The sequence below is a fragment of the Lepidochelys kempii genome, chromosome 2 (genome assembly GCF_965140285.1).
Source record: "Lepidochelys kempii isolate rLepKem1 chromosome 2, rLepKem1.hap1, whole genome shotgun sequence".
NCBI classification, from domain to species: domain Eukaryota; kingdom Metazoa; phylum Chordata; order Testudines; family Cheloniidae; genus Lepidochelys; species Lepidochelys kempii.
The window spans coordinates 208,346,281-208,366,634 of record NC_136381.1 but is presented as its reverse complement, the minus strand read 5'-3'; the positions used below and the strand labels follow the sequence as shown (position 1 = coordinate 208,366,634).

The following is a 20,354-nucleotide window of genomic DNA, read 5'->3' as shown; positions in this document are numbered from 1 at the left end:
AACTCCTACATGTTTGTCATATCTCTTTTGTAATTTCTTGACATTTGGAAGAAAAGAAGGAAACATTTCTCTGGCTGGTTGATTTAAAAACAAAACAAAAAACCGCAACAACTTGTTAGAAGTTGATCAGAGGTGTGGAATGTTTTAAGTAATCCTGGCCCAAATGGAGAAGTTGACAGAGGGCAGGTGACTAATTCAATGTGGCATGTTTCTGCAATATATTGATATCACTTCCTCATATGTGATCTATAGCATGCATAGGCTCTTGGTTTTGGAATCAAGGAAAGGTGCTGCATCTGGATAATTTAAGATCAGGTGATCTTTTTCCTAGTTAAATATTCTGCTAAAACCTATTTAATCACAGGAAAATAACTCTGCAGCTTATTTTTTCTGATACTAAAAGTAAATGGGCCCAGATCCTCAAAGGTATTTAGGCACCTAACTTCCATAAAAACCAGTGGAAGTTAGGAGCCTGTATTTCTTTGAGGATCTGAGCCTAGGAGAAAACTGTAGCTGTATCCTACAGGAATTCCAGGCTCCAGACAAAATAAATCTTGATATTGAGTGTTAAATCCTGCTCATCTTACTCATTCACTCAAAAGGCCCTAATGAAGCCAAAGGGGCTATGTGTAAGAATTTAGCCCCAAATCTATCTGTCTAGGTATTTATATTGTCCAGTCAATATAATATCTAAATTCTGCCCACTATTTAAAAATAGAAACAATTAATCTCTCTTTCTCCTTTCCCAGCCTGTAAAAATAGATTGGTTAATGTATATGGTTTTGAAACATGTATTTGTTTGTGTGGGGGAAGAATTTATTGAAGCTGAGCTATATCAAGGAAATGAGTTTGGCATTTAGCTTTCGGAAATGGGTAGGCCTGTGGCCACTCCTGTCACTGAGTTAGATCTATTAATTAGGTGCATATCTCATATGAAAACCTTCCTCTGCTGGTCATCAGGATGAATGTTCCATTGAAACTAGTGTGGAGAGAGAAAGAGAGGAGGTAATTTGGTCAGCTATGAACAGTCCTAACTGAGGGCTCTGAACATCAAGACAGGATCTTGAACCAAATTCTGTATTCAATGGGAAATCATTGCAGAGAGTGGAGCATTGCAATGACTTATTAACAGTGACTTGTGATGCTAAGGAAACTGGCTGCTGCTTTTTATATGAGCTGGAGCTTTATTCTTATATATGAGATGAAGTGATCAAGCCAAATGGTAATGAATTCATGGATCTCTATGGGCAGCCTACATCCACTGGGATGGGACACAATCTTCTGTCCATTTGCAGATGGAAGCAGACACTGTTTACCCCCATGGCTATTAGGGCACCCATTGGCCCTAAGAATTGCAAAAAGATCCCAAACCCTGAAAACCAGTTTGACAATCCAAGGACAGATCAGGCCCTCATCAGTGAGGAATGTTACAGAAGAAGCAAGTTCTTTGAAGCCTTCTCCTCTTCTTACCAGCATTGTCTGAATCTTACCTGAGCTCAGCTTTAGCCAGTTGCTCTTCATCCAGGTCCTGATTTCTTCCTGACATAAAGATAACTGGAAGATGGCTTTTGTAGCAGGATTCAGTCCCAGAGCGCACCCCCTCAGGGCATGGTAAGGCACTACAGGCACCCTGCCTTCAATTCCCTCAGGTTTTTCCCCAATAATTCATTCGCAGTGTAGAATACTAAAACTACATGTTCCCTCTTGGGACCTAATTTGTTAAGTCCTTACATATTACAGTCCCCTTTGGCCCTTCTGAGCCATTATCCTTCCTTCTCTGGGCTTCCAGTTCACTCTTGTTCCAGGGCTTCAGGTCCCAGTTCCTCTGACCCTGGAGAGCTGACTGTCATGCTCCAGCTCCTGACCTCTCTGGGGAGTCTTTCCCACAGTTTCCTTGTACCCTGGTCTTTAGACTCTCAAACTTCTTACCCCTGGTTCAGGGGCTCCACAGCCCTCCTTCCTGTGGCTGGGCTGTGATTCAGTCAAGCTTCCTCATCCCACCAGCATCTGAGTTCTGATCCTGCTCCAAGAAGCTTCCCTTGGTCTCTGGACTCACGCTCTATTTCTCCTTGGTTCTGGGGCTGTACTGTAACTTATGGCTAGGGCCCTTTGTTTTCAGTTTTCAGTTTTCATTTTAATATTTCCTGGGAATTTATCAGTTCATTACCACAACAATAAAAACAGGTGAAAAGCAGTGCAAAAAAACTATTAATTTTTCTGAGTAAATATTGGGGTTTATCTTGATGAATGGAAAGATGGGGGGTAAAAGTATTCAGTAGCTTTGAATTCCATTCACCAATGTGGTTTGCTGCAGAACTAAAACAGAACTCAAAACACAATACCACCTCTGAGTTTAAGAAAACAATATATCTCTAATTTCCAAATAAAACTTTTCATTTGAATAAACCATTTACTTAGAACTATTAGCCCATAAATATTTAATAATTGGGCCGCACCATTTGCAGCGAATACACTCAACTTTATCCTTTTCTCCTGTTTTTGTTTTTTTAAAGCTTTTGAATACTTTCTTATGTTCTGAAACATATTCTGATACAGATTTTTGTTTTCCCATTTTAGTGTGTCAAATCTTTAAATTGTTATCTGTGAACAGCTTGAAATGTGTACATGTTGGGCATGTGAGTCATCGGCACATTCAGATGCACACACACTTCAGAGCTTGTGTACATACCTGTTTGTTTATAGTGTGTATCTTCTAAACCAATACATAGCCTTACTTCAACAGGCAGCTTTGCATAAAGACACAGACTAATGCGTGTGAGATACATGTATTACGATAATATAAGGTATTTATTTTCCTAATAAAGCAAGTTGGTTTTTTAAATATATTTGAATGATACAAAAGCAGGGTGAAAATCAGAAAAAACTGAATAATACTTTTTGTAAAACCCAGGAATTTTTCTGTAAAAATTGGTTTAAACTGAAAACAAAAGGGCTTACTTATGGCAGATATCCTCAGCCCACCAACATGCAGATGCTGGTTCCCATCCAGGAACCCTTTCCACAGGCCCTAACCCCATGCTTCTGCTTCTCTTCCGCAGCTCAGTACTGGGTTTTATCATGTCAAGAGGCATCTGATTAACACCTGGCCCCATTCCCAGCTTGGCTGCTGATCCCTAGAACACTGGTTTTCATAAAGAGGGCACATCATGGAACAGGGGTTGGCTGGCCCCCAGGCTCCATTGCTCATAAAGTGGACAGACCACCTTGTTACAGAGCTGTTTACATTTGCTGTAAAAGAGGTGCATTGTAGGGTACTGTCTGCATCCTGCTGGCACGTCAGACTCTCTCCCTCAGTAGCTTCAATGACTAGATATTAAATAGTAAGAGCAAGAGGATTGAACTTTGCAGGAGAGGGCTCATAACAACCCTATAGTCTTGGCCTGAAAGAAAGGACTTAAGCCATTTCAAATGAGTTTCTGTTTGCTCCTGCATCATCTTAGAGACAGGATTTATTTGTGTTCAGTGGCATACAATGCCACAGAGAGGTCTAGCAGGATGTGTGCTGGTGTATTTCCATTGTCTAAGAACAAACGAACACTGAAACATAAGGGTTCTGTACCATAAGATCTTCCATAAGATGTCTTGGGGAATTCTGAGTGTGAAATGAAAACATGTCTTGTGAGCATGATGATGATTTTTTCCTTGCTGTTGCCTTGTATCACGTGTCTTGAAGTGTCTGTCCTTTAGTATTTTGGGGGTTTTCTGGCTTAAGAAAATACTTTTTTTTTCCCTACCAGAGTGGACAGATGGAAGAGAAACACCCACTTTACTGGAATGTGAACAGTGTTTCATTTAGGGGAGAAACACTGTGACCTTTCCGTGTATGTGCAGCCAACAAATTATCGGAATCTTAATTCCAGCTTCCTGCTGCTCCTTTCCCTCAAGGTCCTAACTCCTAGCCAATTCTTTGTATACACACAATAATTATAATATAATTGGGTGTCTATTAATAAACTTGTCATTTTTAATCACTTGTGTAGTCGGAATGTAAGTTTTGGATTAGTCATAATTTTGGTATCTGTTGTAATGAGATCTTGGTCACGTTCTGGGAATGGGAATTTTTATTTCACCCAAGATGTTTTACTCAGACCGGGGGAGAAAGAGGTTCTAAAAATCCAGAATTAAAGGGTAAATTCAAAAGCTGAATGGAAGACAGTACTTTACAGGGGGAAGGGCAATAGCTAAGTAACATATGTAGGCATATGCCTTGTTGATAAAAGAGCATTTTGGCAGTGTCAACATGTCTAACGTGCCTATGACATCCCCACTCACAAGAATTTGCAACCGTGCACAAGTGTTCACAACTGCCATTGTGACTGAACTTGCTTTCAGCAAGGCTAAATTCTCTAACTTTGTCCACACTAGTGGTGTAGCTAGGAATGGAAATTTGGGTGGGTCCCAATTTGTGGTGGATAGGCAATGACCAAAGGTCTGATATCACAGCAGCCCGTAGCCTCTAGGGCAGGTAACCAGTCCCAAGCTTCCTCCTTTTTCCACCCAGGGTGACCTGAAGTGCTCTCATCTTGGCTGCAGAGTGTCATCTTGCACAGCTCCTTGCACTTCCTTGCCTCCTTCAGATAGGGATGGGTCTAGCCTGCCTTGGTCTCCCTTCCCTGTATTCGCAAAAAGAAAAGGAGTACTTGTGGCACCTTAGAGACTAACAAATTTATTTGAGCATAAGCTTTCGTGAGCTACAGCTCACTGCATCCGATGAAGTGAGCTGTAGCTCACGAAAGCTTATGCTCAAATAAATTTGTTAGTCTCTAAGGTGCCACAAGTACTCCTTTTCTTTTTGCGAAAACAGACTAATACGGCTGCTACTCTGAAACCTTCCCTGTAGTGGCTTTGGGCACAGGCCAAAGCTGACCAGTGCCACCCACTGAGGAGGTACCTGTAGGAGGCTGGCTGGAACAGGTGGTGTTTGAGATTTACTAATTTGGGTTTAGCTTAAAGTTGATGCTTAAAATAAAGTAAAATAAGCCACTCAAACTGAAATAATGTTCACACAGGGGTTTGCACTTGTTTAAATAATTTTTAAAAACTGATTTAAACTAGTGAAGTTTATTGTATAGACGAGGCCCAATTTGCTACCTCTCCCAAACATACAGGAGTAAACTTGAGAACTCTGGAACAACGCAGGTATGAGATGTGCCCCCAGTTTGCAGGGAAGCTACTTGTCTGACGCCTTGGATGCTGTACTTTATTATTGATATTCAGAGGTGCCTAAAAGTATGCTAAGTGCTGTGCTAACAAATATAGGAAGGCATAGTCCAACTCAGTGAGCTTTCAGTCTAAAATGACAGACTGATGAACGGTGTAGGAAAGAGTTGGTACGTACCAGTAAAGTGGTCAAAGTAATGATTAGCCAAGTCTTCACATCTCTCTTTGTTCTTTTTAAAATTATAAGATATTCTCAACTAGCCTTTTACCGCCTCGTATTATTTAACTAATATCTCCTCGGAGGTCAAAGGGTATGTCTCACTGGGATCGGCAGTGTGACTGCCGCTCAGATAGGTATACCCTCAGCAGTTTTAATCTAGCTAGTTCAACTAAAAATAGCAATGAAGATGCAGCAGCATGTACCATATAAGCCTGCCCAGAACCCTGGTATGTCCATGCGTTACTAACCCATGCCAGGATCTGTGGTACTGTATCTTCATTGTTCTTTTAGCTGGGTGAAATTCTAAGGTCTGTGTCATACAGGAGCTCACAGTAGATCATTATAATGGTTCCTTCTGGCCTTAAAGCATAAGAATTGGTAAATTAAGTTTATCCTAGAAGCACAGCGACTTGAAGTAGAGCTGATCAAAATGCACAGAGAGCTGACTTCACTCACTAAACTCTTTTTCTTATCTTTCCTCATACTTTGTGGTGCAATTGTGTAAGCTGTTTGGGATTGGTCAGTCTCAGGGAAGTGTAGTGGATGCTGTCATTCAAGAGATGAGAACCTTTGCATTTATTATGGTTATTTTACTTTACAATATATATACCCTGTCTCCTCAGACCACTGATATTGGGCTGGCAGTTCTAGTTCTGGACTTCAGAGCAGGCGTCTCCTTTTCATTTTACTTCGTTGGTCTCAGGAAACAGACCAGATTGTAGCACACTTCCTACAGGTGACTAGACCCTGCTTCTCAAAAATACCAGTTTTGACACACCATGCAAAACAGAACAAGGAAGGTTGTTTAAAAAAAAAAAAAGATTATGTAACTCTTTGGAAAGGCAATTCAAAGTAGCAGAAATCTTAAATACAGAAAACATAAATTAGATGAGAAGTTTAAGAAATGATTGGAGCTAGGCCCGAGCTGGGACCTCAGATCACAAAGTATGCAAAAGGTTCAGAACGTTAAAAGGAGAAAGTGTGGAGGGGAAGGATGAGATGGTGGCAGCTTTTGCATGTGTGAGTCTATTTGAAAAAGTAGTGTTGCAGTAAGCATGCACTGTGTTCACTAGCTTCTGCTCTGCTCAATTAGCATTAAAAGGACAGCATTTGGTCCTCCCTTACAAGGAGGGTTGTTATTCTAGAGACATACTTTGAGAAAGTAATACTTTTCAGAATAGACTTAATTTACATTTATAATATGTAATAACTCCTTAGACATGCCCATATTGTTTCTGACATAGGTTCAAGATCTTCCTTCTAACCAAGGATTTTGGCCAAGGCTCCAGGATGCTGATAGGTCACGCCCACATCCCCTAATCTATTTGTGTAACTAACTGACTTCCTTTGAGGATCCAGGTCTCAGTCTCTATTTATCTGCATGGGATCCTTGCTGCTGCCTCTCTTTCCAACTATAAGTATAAGTGACAAAGTGTATAAGTGACAAAGCTCCAGTTTAGTTGTTTGTAACTGCATCATACAAAAATGTCTGCCTTAGGGTCTTATACTGCTGCCCATCACCCATAGCATTTGAGCACCTGATCTCTGTGTGTGTGTGTGTGTGTGTGTATATATCTATATCTATATCTATAATTTATTTATGCATATTTGTATTTATAAGTGTATATATGCACATCTATGTATTTGTATTTTGTAACTGAATATAAATAATCAACACACGTTTGACTCCCTACACTAAACTTTTGATTTTACGTGGAAGATGCTCAGATACTGAAGCAATAGGTGCCAGGATAAAGCTGTAAGATAAGATTAAAAACAGCATTTTCTCTCAGGGTACAGAAAAGGGAATCACAAACATTTTCATAAGGCAAGAATACATATTAACAGAGAAATAGTCTTGTGAGCTACCAGCCCTTCTGTTTGTGGAGATCTCTCCTCTCATAGACCATTGTCTAATACCCTTCTGACAACTACAGCAATTGCTTACACAGAAAAGTAACTTTAGGAAATTTATTTAATGTAGTTAGTGGCTGTTGCAAACAAGTAGCAGAGCCCACATTATGTGACAATCCATCTCTCTGTGGACCAGTAGTACGTTCTGCATGGAGCACTGTTGGAGAGCTGGAGCTATAGAAGAAGAATTTTGAAGGCTTCCAGAATGACTGCAACAAACTCACATCCTTCCCCAGTGAATAGCCAGTTGTCATGATGAAAACTGACACACATCACAAAATCAGTCCCACCACCCATGCCTACCATCTCCAATAGTTGCCTAATAATTGGCATAGCTCTGGCCTTTTGAGTGTTCTCTAACCAAGATTAGACTGACGTAATGGGTAAGCAACCAGATGAAATAGCAGAAAGTGTATGAGATCCCTTGATGGAGCTTATGTCTGTTATCTGAGGACTCTACAATGGGAAGATGGGAGAAAAAGAAAATACATTGTAGGCTGTGTATGAATGTCTTGTTTTTTAAATTATGGCCATCTTGAAGCTTCTCAGAGGTTTGGAATGTGAGTCATTCTGCAGCTAGAGAGGGATTATTAGACAGAGTGCAGGTGACACAGTCAGACTTGCTTAATAAATTTCATTTGCAGAGTCATGTAATATCACCTGTCTGTCACTGCCACGTGCTGGTGTGTGTATAATTATTTTTTGGGGGAGGGCTGATGATGATCAAGTTTGATTAGTTAAATTAATGGCTCTTTGATTCCCAGGTTCCTGAGTAATGCATGACATTCTCCTAGATAAATGTTTTTTAGGTGATTTCAATTCATTTTCTGATAGAGCAGTTCTTGATAGCAAGGATGCTTGCCACATAGTAGAATGGTGAGCATGCTTGATTGGAAGTAGGCATCATGACGTTAAAGAGAAATCTTTGTATAAGATGAGCATTTCATCAGCCATTGAGCTGAAGTCCTGCATGAATGTGAGCAGTTTCACCTCGGCCTCTTGGCAGTGGCTGCTCAAAGTCCAGATTTCAGGAGGAACTCTGTAACTTGCTTCAGCATGCTTTACCAAAGGGCTGTTTTTGAAATTGTCCCTCATTGCTGGCTTATGGCCAGTGCTTAAATTGTAATGAAAGAGGTGCCGGGGCTCAAGCAATTTTTTTTACATTCATAACCAATGCAGCAAACCCAGAGGTGCTGGGGCTATGAACTGCCAAGCCTAGAGATGCTGGGGCTGAGCCCCAGCACAAATTAAACACTGGTTGTGGCTGCCGAAATCCTGCTGATAATATGGAGTCCCTTATGGAAAAGTGCCCAGTTTCGTTTGAAACTGTCCTTGTTTCCTTTTAATAGCCACGTCAACGAAGTGCTTTTGCTGCTGGTGTGGAAGACCATGACTGGAATGTGTATTGGCAACCTGAGGCACAAGGACAGCTGGTCCTCATGGATCTTTAATTTGGTTAAATTAATATCTGAATACTGCATAGAATTAAGATACATTTATTTTCCTTTGATTATTTCCTCATATTTTCAATGGGGCAGTGCTCTAGTAACCACAGCTCCACTGCAGCTTGGCAGCAAAAGAAGGACAAGTTGATGCTGTGAATGCCAAACTGAGGTATGAGAGAGAAGCAGAGATCCTGTTTGGACAAACAGAAATGGACATGTCCATGGCCTAGAGTAATGGACAAAATCCTTTGTCTGTGGGAAGAACGATTCAGACCTAGGCACAAATGCCCCATATGTCTCTGTTAAAAATTTTAATACTAAGTTGTTTCCTTGTTTCAGGAAGTAACTTATTGTATGTTTTATGTAAGTAGTCTTGTGTCTTTTAACATATTAGTGATGGGGTCCATCTGCATCTATCCCAGCTGATTCGCTAAGGCCACGGGAATGATCCAAGATTTGGAAAACATGCCTTATAGTGAAAGTTTCAAGGAGCTCATTCTGTTCACCTTAACAAGGTAAAGAGGTGACTTGATCGTAGTCAATAAGTACCTTCCTATGGAAATTTGATAATAGAGGGCTCTTCAGTCTCGCAGACAAAGCTATAACAAGATCCAGTGGCTGAGAGTTGAAGCTAGACAAGTTCAGAGTAGAAATAAGGCAAAAAAATTTAAGTGAGGGATAATTAACTATTGGAACAACTCAGGAGGTTGTGATGGATTCTCCATCACTAGAAATTTTTAAATCAAGATTGGATGTTTTTCTAAAAGAGATGCTGTAGTTCAAACAGGAATTAATCCAGGGAAATCCTATGGACTATGTTAGGCAGGAGGTCAGACTATATGATTACAGTGGTCGCTTCTGATTTTATACTCTATGAAAGAATAGCTTGACTTCAGCTGGCAGCTTGAAGTGAGTATTTTCACAATCCCACTTGAGTGTCATAGGCTATAGCCAAAAGGGAACTAGCAACCCTACTTATTAATACACTGAGGGTCATATTCATTGCTGGTATAACACTGGTTGAAGTCAATAGCTTACACCAGAGCTGAATTGATTCAAAATTGTCTAGAGAGATCTGCATGTGGAGTAATGGAAGCACATGTGAATGAAACATAAGAGGAAGTGAAATTGAAACAGGAGAGCTTATTGTGATGTGAGGAGTTGCTGGTTAATGCAGTGTATTTCTTGTGTGTGTGTGAATTTTATGTTGAATATAGAGAGGCCAGTGACACTGGATCCCTGCAAGTGTAAGGAAGACTACAGTCCTGGCAGGGCAGGACCTAGCCAGAGGTGGAGGACAAGCCCCCATTTGGGGGAGGCTACCTGGCTGATGAATGACTCCTACCCAGGGACTGAGCCATTCAGCCTCAGAGTGGCCTCCTGCCACCCTAGCGGCGGTGGCTCCTTGCACTACTGGCCAGAGGTCTCTGCCCTGGAAGGAGCATCCTCAGCCTGCCTGGACCTTGTGCCTGCAGGGATCAGGTGTCACTGCAGGGAACTTTCTGCAGCCCTGCTGTCATGGGGGTCTCCGCTGTGCCCCACGACAACCACAACCTTCCTTGTACCTGCCGGCCTGGGTATTGCCAGCCTTGTTGCAGCACAGGGAGCACTCTGCAGCTCCGCACAGCTCCACTCACTCACCTTAGGGCAGCAGGATTGCGGAGGGCTCTCTGCATTGCCACAGGACCGGTGACAACCAATCCCTGAAGGCGTGTGTGTGGGGTGGGGGGTGAGGCTGAACTTGCTTGTTACCAATGGATATTTTTTGTTGTTGATTTCAGTGTGTCAGCTGAAACCCATGTTTGCTAATATCTATTGATTTATATCGAATCCTGCCTAGCCTAAATGTCTAGTACCTGTAAAAGGTGCCAGACTGGTAACATTGGAAACCAAAGCTCTTTAATAAACAGAAATAGTCCTGCTTTGGGCAGTGCCAAGTCATTTCCCACCTCTTCTCTCCATTGTGCTGCAAACTCTGTTATTCTGAAAGGACTACTCTAGGGGTGAGAGGGTAGTCCCAGTGCCACACCCTTTGCCTCTGCTGAAATTAGCAGTGGTGGCTACAGTGACCTGAACAGATACTACCAACTCACTTCACATAGGACAATTAGCTTCCACCTGTAGGTAAGCCTCTGTAAAAAGTGGAACTCATTCTTCCTGAAATGTCTTTTATACCCCTAATGTGGTCCTGAGATGATAGACAATAGTTCTGCAATAGGTACATATCCCAGTTCTATAAAAGATTTAATGGTGGTATGATCCATTTACTCCTTTATAGAAGTTCAAAAGTTTGTCTTTCACCAACAGAAGTTGGTCCAATAAGATATTACCTCACCCACCTTGTCTCACTTTATAGAATGTGCATTTTATAAATCTAATTACATTTAGATGTCTAAATTTTGAAAATACTTGGCCATTGAACAACTGTGTTCAATAACCGGGTAAGATATTGCTTCCCATTTCTTCTGATCTATTAACAGTGAGCTGGAAGAACATCCAGTGCATACCCCTGCCTGACATGTGGTCTTTGAGGATATGTTTATGCTGCAATTAAAAATCCAAGTGTAGACTCTTGGGTTGGAGCACAGGCTCTAGGGCTCTGCAAGGTGGGAGGCTCACAGAGCTCGGGGTGCAGCCCAATACTGAACATCTATACTGCAATTAAACAGCCCCTTAGCCTGAATCCCACGAGCCTGAGTCAGCTGGCATGAGCCAGCTGTGAGTGTTTAATTGCAGTGTCGACATACCCTTAGAAATAGCCCTGAGCCTGGGCCTTAAGCAAAAGCAATAGTCAGTCACTCCCAGAAGGAGGCCCTGGATGTCCTGTGTTCCGTGTATAGGACTTCTGACTCCTCACAAAAAATGTCCCAGTAACACAATCACCTGTGAAATAGCCAGCTCTATTATCCCTTTTTTATTTTAAAATTAAGCTCCTCCCCTCCTGTTTGCTCACTTTTTCTCTCAGTATCTGCATTTTCTTTACAAATCCCCATGGAAGATCCTTCATTCTGGAACATAGTAAATTCAGTGTGCATTTGAGTTTTATAGGTTATTTGGAATGGAATCCACATGAAGATAAAATTTAAACATTAGTTGTTCCCTCATCATGACTACAGTAAAATGGCAAGGATCATTTTATATTTGTAGAGATACTCAAAATAACTTGTCATCCTTGCAATTTTTCAAAGTCAGGGAGAAAGGAGAATACAGTGAGCGTTAAGTATTGTTAGAGATTTAATTATGATCTGTCACAGGGAACCCTAGAAGGAAAATTCTGTGAAATAACTACCAGAAAATGCGTATGAGGGCTTTGGTTGTATGTGGTAGATTTTGGTAGTGAATGGTCAACTGTTACCCAGGTCTGAAAACAAAATTACTCTTCCGTAGCAACAATTGAAGTTGGTTGTTTGGATATCTCTAAAGGAGCCAACATAAGATGGATGGATGTATATTGAATAGGGGATCAGTGTTTCTTGTTTACGGGAAGCATAACAAGAGGATTTGTGGAATGGACTAGAGGTTTGTGAATAATATCAGAACACTTAAAAGAACCAGCAGATGCCACCAAATAACAAAAGGCTGATCATACAATTGCCATATAATCGAATATAAATACAACCTAAGCTGTTGGGAGAGGTGAGAGATTTCTCTCTCCTTTATTCCATATTCTGCTGCCAGTGATTTAGAGGCTGCCAATCCCTGAGTGAGTTGCAGAACTTGAATAGGATGCTGGGGCAGAAAGCAATTGGTTCTTTTGATCATGTTTATTTGCTTTATTTGCTCAGGCCATCCCTGAGTACTCACACTGGCAATTTTTTGTGCCTATATAGTATTGCTTTAAGTTTGGCTATTAGTTAGGTTTGGGAGTGTAGGGAAATTGTTACTGTCAGCCTGTCCTGCAGTGGCTCAAGAGTGTATCAATCTCAGGGGAGACTGTTAAGAAGCAGAGTACAAACACCAAATTGGTTGAGAGTTCTGTGCTTAGATTTCACCAGCCAGTTATCAAGTGTAAACTCTTCAAGCACTGTAACAGCCTAACTCTGAAGTCAGACAGTCCTCTTGGGAACCTGATGTTTCTCACCATCTAAACAAGCTTGCCTTTGTGATAGATGGTCCCTTACACCAAAAATCACAACAGTATACTTCAAAGAGAAACTGCTGAGCTTCAGTTTATTTGCAAATTTGACACCATCAGCTCAGGATTAAACAAAGACTGTGAATGGCTAGCCAACTACAAAAGCAGTTTCTCCTCCCTTGGTGTTCACACCTCAACTGCTAGAAGAGGGCCTCATCCTCCCTGATTCCTTGCATATTTATATCTGCCTCTGGAAATTTCCACTACATGAATCCGACAAAGTGGGTATTCACCCATGAAAGCTTATGCTCCGATACGTCTTAGTATATAAGATGCCACAGGACTCTCTGCCGCTTTTACAGATCCAGACTAACACAGTTACCCTTCTGATACTTAACAATATTTAGGCTACATCCACTCCCAAAGGACCAGTCACTTATCTTAGGTGCAACTGACCTGGGGTCTCACACCAAAGACAACACTTGTAGTCAATCCTACAATAAACTATCTGAAGATGTATTAACTAGGAAAAGGAAATGAGTTATTTGTAGGGTTAAAGCAGGTAAACATACACACAAATGAGTTAGTTTTAAGTTTCAAAAGGTAATAGAAGCTTCTATAATAAGCAAGCTCTATATGTTCCCTGGGGCTAATCCAGACTTAACACTGGGGATCTCTTGTTTATGCCGAGAAAACCTTGCTCTCTGGAGTCCAAGCAGCATAGAGATGCTGTTCCTCCTTTCTAGGACTTTTTATTCCTTTCCCCCTTCTGCTTTGAGTTGCAAACTTAGCTGATGGGAGGAATTCACTTGCATGTCTCCTTTTCATGGAGGGGTGCGATGGGGGCGGAGTGCAATCAACAAAGTCTTTTGTTCTCTGATGTTCCACAGTAATTTATCTGGTGTTGATGGGCTTTCTCTGGCAGGACCTAACACAGGGGTGGGCAAACTTTTTGGCCCGAGGGCCACATCTGGGTATTGGTATGGAAATTGTATGGTGGGCCATCAATGCTCACAAAATTAACAATTCAGAGATAGTCAAACAAACTTTATTAAATAAAGATACATTCTAGTGTGAAAAAAACAAAAACCTTATTATAAATATACCATCGTAACAACGTATTACAATAATTAAACCAAACTTACCCCCTTTCCACGCCCTCTCTCTCTAGCCCGGATTTGTTGGGCATCAGCTTCCAGTCATTGGAACTCATTGAGATTCACCAGCCCCCTGCCCTCAGAAATCTCCTTCTCCTCCACGTAGGTTCTGACAGCCCATAACTTTGAAACAGCCACAGAGCACTCCCTGGCCAACTACTCTTTGTTTTATCCTCAATAATGGAAAATTAACACTACTAAAACATAAGCGTCACCTAAGCCAACAAGTAGCAGGCATGTGGGCTTGCATGTTCCAGGCTCTGACGGTGCATGAGGTGCGTCTGGGTTATGCAGCTGGAGTAACGTGTCCCCTCACGCCCATCATGCAGGTCCTGAACACGCTGGAGCGCTGGGCTCACGCAGCGGGGCAAGCCCCTGACCCCGTTCCCCGGCCGAAGCGAGGCAATGGAGCTTCAGGGCTGAATCCAAAGGTCTGATGGGCCGGAGTTTGCCTGCCCCTGACCTGACACCTTCTTTTGGATGCCAGCATTTCACAGTAGTTAGTATCTGTTTCCTGTCTGGTGATTTACGCAGTTTTAGAGGCTTACAAAGCAAATGCTCACACATTACCTTACAATATATAATACAGAGGTTATAAGTGAGATTAATGCATGCAACAACTTACAAACATTCAGTAAAAGCTAAACATGTTTTTATAATTCTTATACCCATTTTAACAATACTAACACACAGGTGAACCAGACTGATTCCAGCTATGTGTTTGTCAGTATTCAAGTGAGGCATGGGAACCTTGGCATAAGCTGGCACCTGGTTTGCCAGTGTCATAGCTATTCATCTAATAGCAAAACTTAGTTTTCAAGATAGTGATATTCCTGGGAATGTTCTATTGCAGGGGTCAGCAAACTTTTTGGTCCGAGGGCCATGTCTGGGTGGGGAAATTGCATGCAGGGCCATGAATGTAGGGCTGGGGCAAGGGTTTGGGGTGCTGGAGGGAGTGCAGGGTGTGGGAGTGGGTGCGGTGTGCAGAAAGGGGCTCAGGGCAAGGGATTGGGGCAGAGGAGGGTGCAGGGTGTACAAGGGGGCTCAGAAGGGGGTTGGGGTGCAGGAGGGGGTTCACAGTGTGGGAGGGGAGCCTCTGGGAAGGAGAAGATCCTGTGATCCTTGAAACACATGCAGCTGGTAGAGGAAAAAAAAAAGGGACAGTGGTATTTAAAAAGACACATTTTATAGAACAATGGGTACACTCGTTCACGGTAAACCTTGCTGTTAACGTTACATACACAGCACATGTGCTTTCGTTCCAAGGTCGCATTTTGCCTCCCCTCAGCGCGTGGCTAGCCCCTTCCCCCTCCCCGTGGCTAACAGCGGGGAACATTTCTGTTCAGCCACAGGCAAACAGCCCAGCAGGAATGGGCACCTCTGAATGTCCCCTTAAAAAAGCACCCTATTTCAACCAGGTGACCATGAATGATATCACTCTCCTGAGGATAACATAGAGAGATAAAGAATGGATATTGCTTGAATGCCAACAAACATACACTGCAATGCTTTGTTCTACAATGATTCCTGAGTACGTGCTACTGGCCTGGTGTGGTAAAGTGTCCTACCATGGTGGACAGAATAAGGCTGCCCTCCCCAGAAACCTTTTGCAAAGGCTTTGGGAGTACATCCAGGAGAGCCCCAAATGCCAGGGCAAATTAATCATTAAACATGCTTGCTTTTAAACCATGTATACTATTTTAAAAGGTTTCAGAGAAACAGCCGTGTTAGTCTGTATTCGCAAAAAGAAAAGGAGTACTTGTGGCACCTTAGAGACTAACCAATTTATTTGAGCATGAGCTTTCGTGAGCTACAGCTCACTTCATCAGATGCATGCCGTGGAAACTGCAGCAGACTTTATATATACACATATCTACACATACATACACATACATATCTAAGGTGCCACAAGTACTCCTTTTATTTTAAAAGGTACACTCACCAGAGGTCCCTTCTCCACCTGGCAGGTCCGGGAGGCAGCCTTGGGTGGGTTCGGGGGGTACTGGCTCCAGGTCTAGGGTGAGAAACAGTTCCTGGCTGTCAGGAAAACTGGTTTCTCCGCTTGCTTGCTGTGAGCTATCATCTTCCTCGTCCCCAAAACCTGCTTCTGTGTTGCCTCCATCTCCATTGAAGGAGTCAAACAACACGGCTGGGGTAGTGGTGGCTGAACCCCCTAAAATAGCATGCAGCTCATCATAGAAGCGGCATGTTTGGGGCTCTGACCCGGAGCGGCCGTTCGCCTCTCTGGTTTTCTGGTTGGCTTGCCTCAGCTCCTTAAGTTTCATGCGGCACTGCTTCGGGTCCCTGTTATGACCTCTGTCCTTCATGCCCTGGGAGATTTTGACAAATGTTTTGGCATTTTGAAAACTGGAACGGAGTTCTGATAGCACGGATTCCTCTCACCATACAGCGATCAGATCCCGTACCTCCCGTTCGGTCCATGCTGGAGCTCTTTTGTGATTCTGGGACTCCATCATTGTCACCTCTGCTGATGAGCTCTGCATGGTCACCTCTGCTGATGAGCTCTGGCCAGCATGGCAAGCTGCAGGTGACCATGCAAACAGGAAATTGAAATTCAAAAGTTTGCGGGCCTTTTCCTGTCTACCTGGCCAGTGCATCTGAGTTGAGAGTGCTGTCCAGAGCGGTCACAATAGAGCACTCTGGGATACCTTTTGGAGGCCAATACCGTCTAATTGTGTCCACAGTACCCCAAATTCGACCCGGCAAGGCCTATTTAAGCGCTAATCCCCTTGTCGGGGGTGGAGTAAGGAAAATAGATTTTAAGAGCTCTTTAAGTCGAAAAAAAGAGCTTCATCGTGTGGACAGGTGCAGGGTTAAATCGATTTAATGCTGCTAAATTCGACTTCAACTCCTAGTGTAGACCAGAGCTGAGAGAACTAGCAGCTTTCTGCTTTGTTTCTGTAGGCCATATCCGTCACAACTGTGGTTTTTTAAAACAGGATCTTGGCTTAAGCAAACATTTGAACTGTTGACTCCTGCACTCAGTGCTTCAGTGAGTCTTGCACTTGCTAGAAAACTGCAGTATATATCAAATGCCTTTATCGAATTACAGAAGAAGAAAAATCACTATCTTTTTCAAAATGTTTAAAATTTTATGAATGAAATCTTGGCCCCATTTAAGTCAAATCAATGTTGCTGTCTTGCTGGCATGACTATGTAATTTGTGAAATGGGAAATGCAATTTGCTATTTGAATGCAAGAAATTGTTAAAAATTGTTGCAAGTTTTAGTGTTTAAAGTTTCTAATACAAAAGGTCCCGTCATAATACTAGTAGTAATAGTAATTGCATTACAAAAGTTTGGAAGGCTTCTTCCTTTTCTCATGCATTCAAATGCCAAGAGCTTTGGCTGATTTCCAACTTTATAGGATTTTCCTTGTTTCCGACTACTTTTTTGGTTTATGCCAGGGTAGTCAACTATTTTTTGTCAAGGTCTAAATGTTTTGGTCAAGGTACAGTCAAGGTCCAGACTTCGGAGAAAATAATAATAAAAAAAAGTTAGTAAATAAAATGATTTCGGGGACTGTTCAAAAGCATCTGGCAGTCTGGATTTGGCTTGTGGTCCACCTGTAGACTACCTCTATGCTCAATAGATTTAGTGACGTACCAAGCATATATGACATACTTGCTCTTCATACAATTCCTGCTGTTAACTTATCTGAATTTTTCAATTAAAAAAAAATCAGCTGCCCCATAGAAATGGGATCCCACTGTAGCCCACGCTTGCTGGAGTGAGCAAGCAGTAATACCTCTCATTTTCTGCTGAACTTTCAGGTTAGCTTTATGGTAGGCTTACTGTAATAGACAGTAAGAGTCATGGAGTAGATACTTCATCATAAAGCAAATTTTTTTAAAATGGGATACTAGGTCTGATTCTGCACTAATTTATACTAGCGTATATGGAGTAACTCCCCTGAAGTCAAGGCAATTACATTGGTAAAAAACTGATGGAAGGGAAAGCAGAATCAGACCCTGGGTTTTTAAAGGCATTTGAATATTGCAATTATTTTTAATCAGTCTCTCTCTTATCTTTACAATTGCCAATAAAATATTATTGTTGAAAACTGAAATGGGGTCTGAGCTGCTTATCTGGGGATAGCCAGCATCTGACACAGAGTGAACAGTCTCTGGCCTCCCAAAAGGGATGAAGGAAGCAGATAGAATTGCCTGGGTACAAGTCCTGGGGAGGCAGAAAGGTGCAGCTTTTCTCCCCGATATACTGCTACAATAGGGTTGGTGAAGGTGGCAAATGGGCACATAGAGAGCCAGCTGGTTTGAAAGGTACTAGCCACAGATATAGTCAGTGTTAAAGTACAGGTGATGGAGGAGATGGCATTGCAGCTTCCTGGTCTTAGAAACAAATATTTGGCTTCATTCTAGTCCTCTCAGACTATTTATTGAAACCTGAGTTCAAACACTGGCTGCTGAAGACAGAAGTTCTCTCTAGAGATTCAGGTTTGTATGAATTGCTTGTGTAACCCAACTTGCACAAGCTTCTGGTCCCAGACTGTGGAACTGACTGCCACAGGAAGTAAGGCCCAATGCAAACCTTACTACCTTCTGGTCCACTTCCTCATCCTTGCCTTCACTAACGCATTTAACAGCCTGTACATATTTATACATATAAAAACCTAATCAAAATTACCAAAATGCTACATTGTGCACACAGCTTCCCCCATGAGGAGAGGATGAGAGAGAAAAATGAACCACGGATGTTAGTCCTGTTGCTTAATGCACTATTGAAAGTTGTTCAGATGCTGTGGTGATGAGGGTGGTGTCACCGTGCCTCAGTGGGTCACAGCTGAGAATACCAGATTCAGGTTAAACTGCTGAGAAATAAGGCAGACTCACCCGCAAACTGGTGGTTATTCTACCATTAGATATACCAAGCCAGAAACAGAAGTAAGCTTCTGTCTCACCACACTGGTTAACAAGAAGTCAAAAATGGAAAAGAAGCCCTAGAGGGATTTCACTTATGATTTCAACAATTTCCATCCCACCATCAACCTCAGCCTAGATCAATCCACATAAGCAGTCCATTTCCGGGACACTACTGTGCTAATAAGCGATGGTTACACAAACACCACTCTATACCGGAAACCTACTGACCACTATACTTACCTGCATGCCTCCAGCTTCCATCCAGAACACACCACACGATCCATTGTCTACAGCCAAGCTCTAAGATAAAACTGCATTTGCTCCTATCCCTCAGACAGAGACAAACACCTACAAGATCTCTATCAAGCATTCTTAAAACTACAATACCCACCTGCTGAAATGAAAAAACAAATTGACAGAGGCAGAAGAGTACCCAGAAGTCACCTACTACAGGACAGGCCCAACAAAGAAAATAGCAGAATGCCACTCGCCGTCACCTTCAGCCCCCAACTAAAACCTCTCCAGCGCATCATCAAAGATTTACAACTTATCCTGAAAAACGATCTGTCACTCTCACAGATCTTGGGAGACAGACCAGTCCTCGCTTACAGACAGCCCCCCAACCTGAAAAAAATACTCTCCAGCAACCACACGCCACACAACAAAAACACTAACCCAGGAACCTATCCTTGCAACAAAGCCCGATGCCAAATGTGTCCACGTATTTATTCAAGTGACACCATCATAGGACCTGTCAAGGTTCCTCCCCCACTCTGAACTCTAGGGTACAGATGTGGGGACCTGCATGAAAAACCTCCTAAGCTTATCTTTACCAGCTTAGGTCAAAACTTCCCCAAGGTACAAAATATTACCCCCGTTATCCTTGGACTGGCCGCTACCACCACCAAACTAATACTGGTTACTGGGGAAGAGCTGTTTGGACGCGTCCTTCCCCCCAAAATACTTCCCAAAACCTTGCACCCCACTTCCTGGACAAGGTTTGGTAAAAAGCCTCACCAATTTGCATAGGTGACCACAGACCCAAACCCTTGGATCTGAAAACAATGAAAAAGCATTCAGTGTTTTACAAGAAGACTTTTAATAAAAAATAGAAGTAAATAGAAATAAAGAAATCCCCCCTGTAAAATCAGGATGGTAGATATCTTACAGGGTAATTAGATTCAAAAACATAGAGAACCCCTCTAGGCAAAACCTTAAGTTACAAAAAAGATACACAGACAGAAATAGTTATTCTATTCAGCACAATTCTTTTCTCAGCCATTTAAAGAAATCATAATCTAACACATACCTAGCTAGATTACTTACTAAAAGTTCTAAGACTCCATTCCTGTTCTGTCCCCGGCCAAGACGACTACAGACCGACACAGACCCTTTGTTTCTCTCCCTCCTCCCAGCTTTTGAAAGTATCTTGTCTCCTCATTGGTCATTTTGGTCAGGTGCC

At 42.3% G+C, this 20,354-nt stretch overlaps 1 protein-coding gene across 4 annotated transcripts in view; it reads left to right on the top strand.

The window, feature by feature from the left end:
- The window catches only part of SNX10 (sorting nexin 10), a 66,441-nt gene that overhangs the window by 5,339 nt on the left and 40,748 nt on the right, over positions 1-20,354 (top strand). Inside the window, exon 2 of one of the 4 annotated variants that reach the window (XM_078851767.1) lies at positions 6,025-6,137. The exons of the other annotated variants lie outside the window; for them this stretch is intronic. The gene's annotated coding sequence lies outside the window, so the exon portion shown is untranslated. The remainder of the gene's footprint in view (positions 1-6,024; positions 6,138-20,354) is intronic. 4 annotated transcript variants of the gene reach the window in all.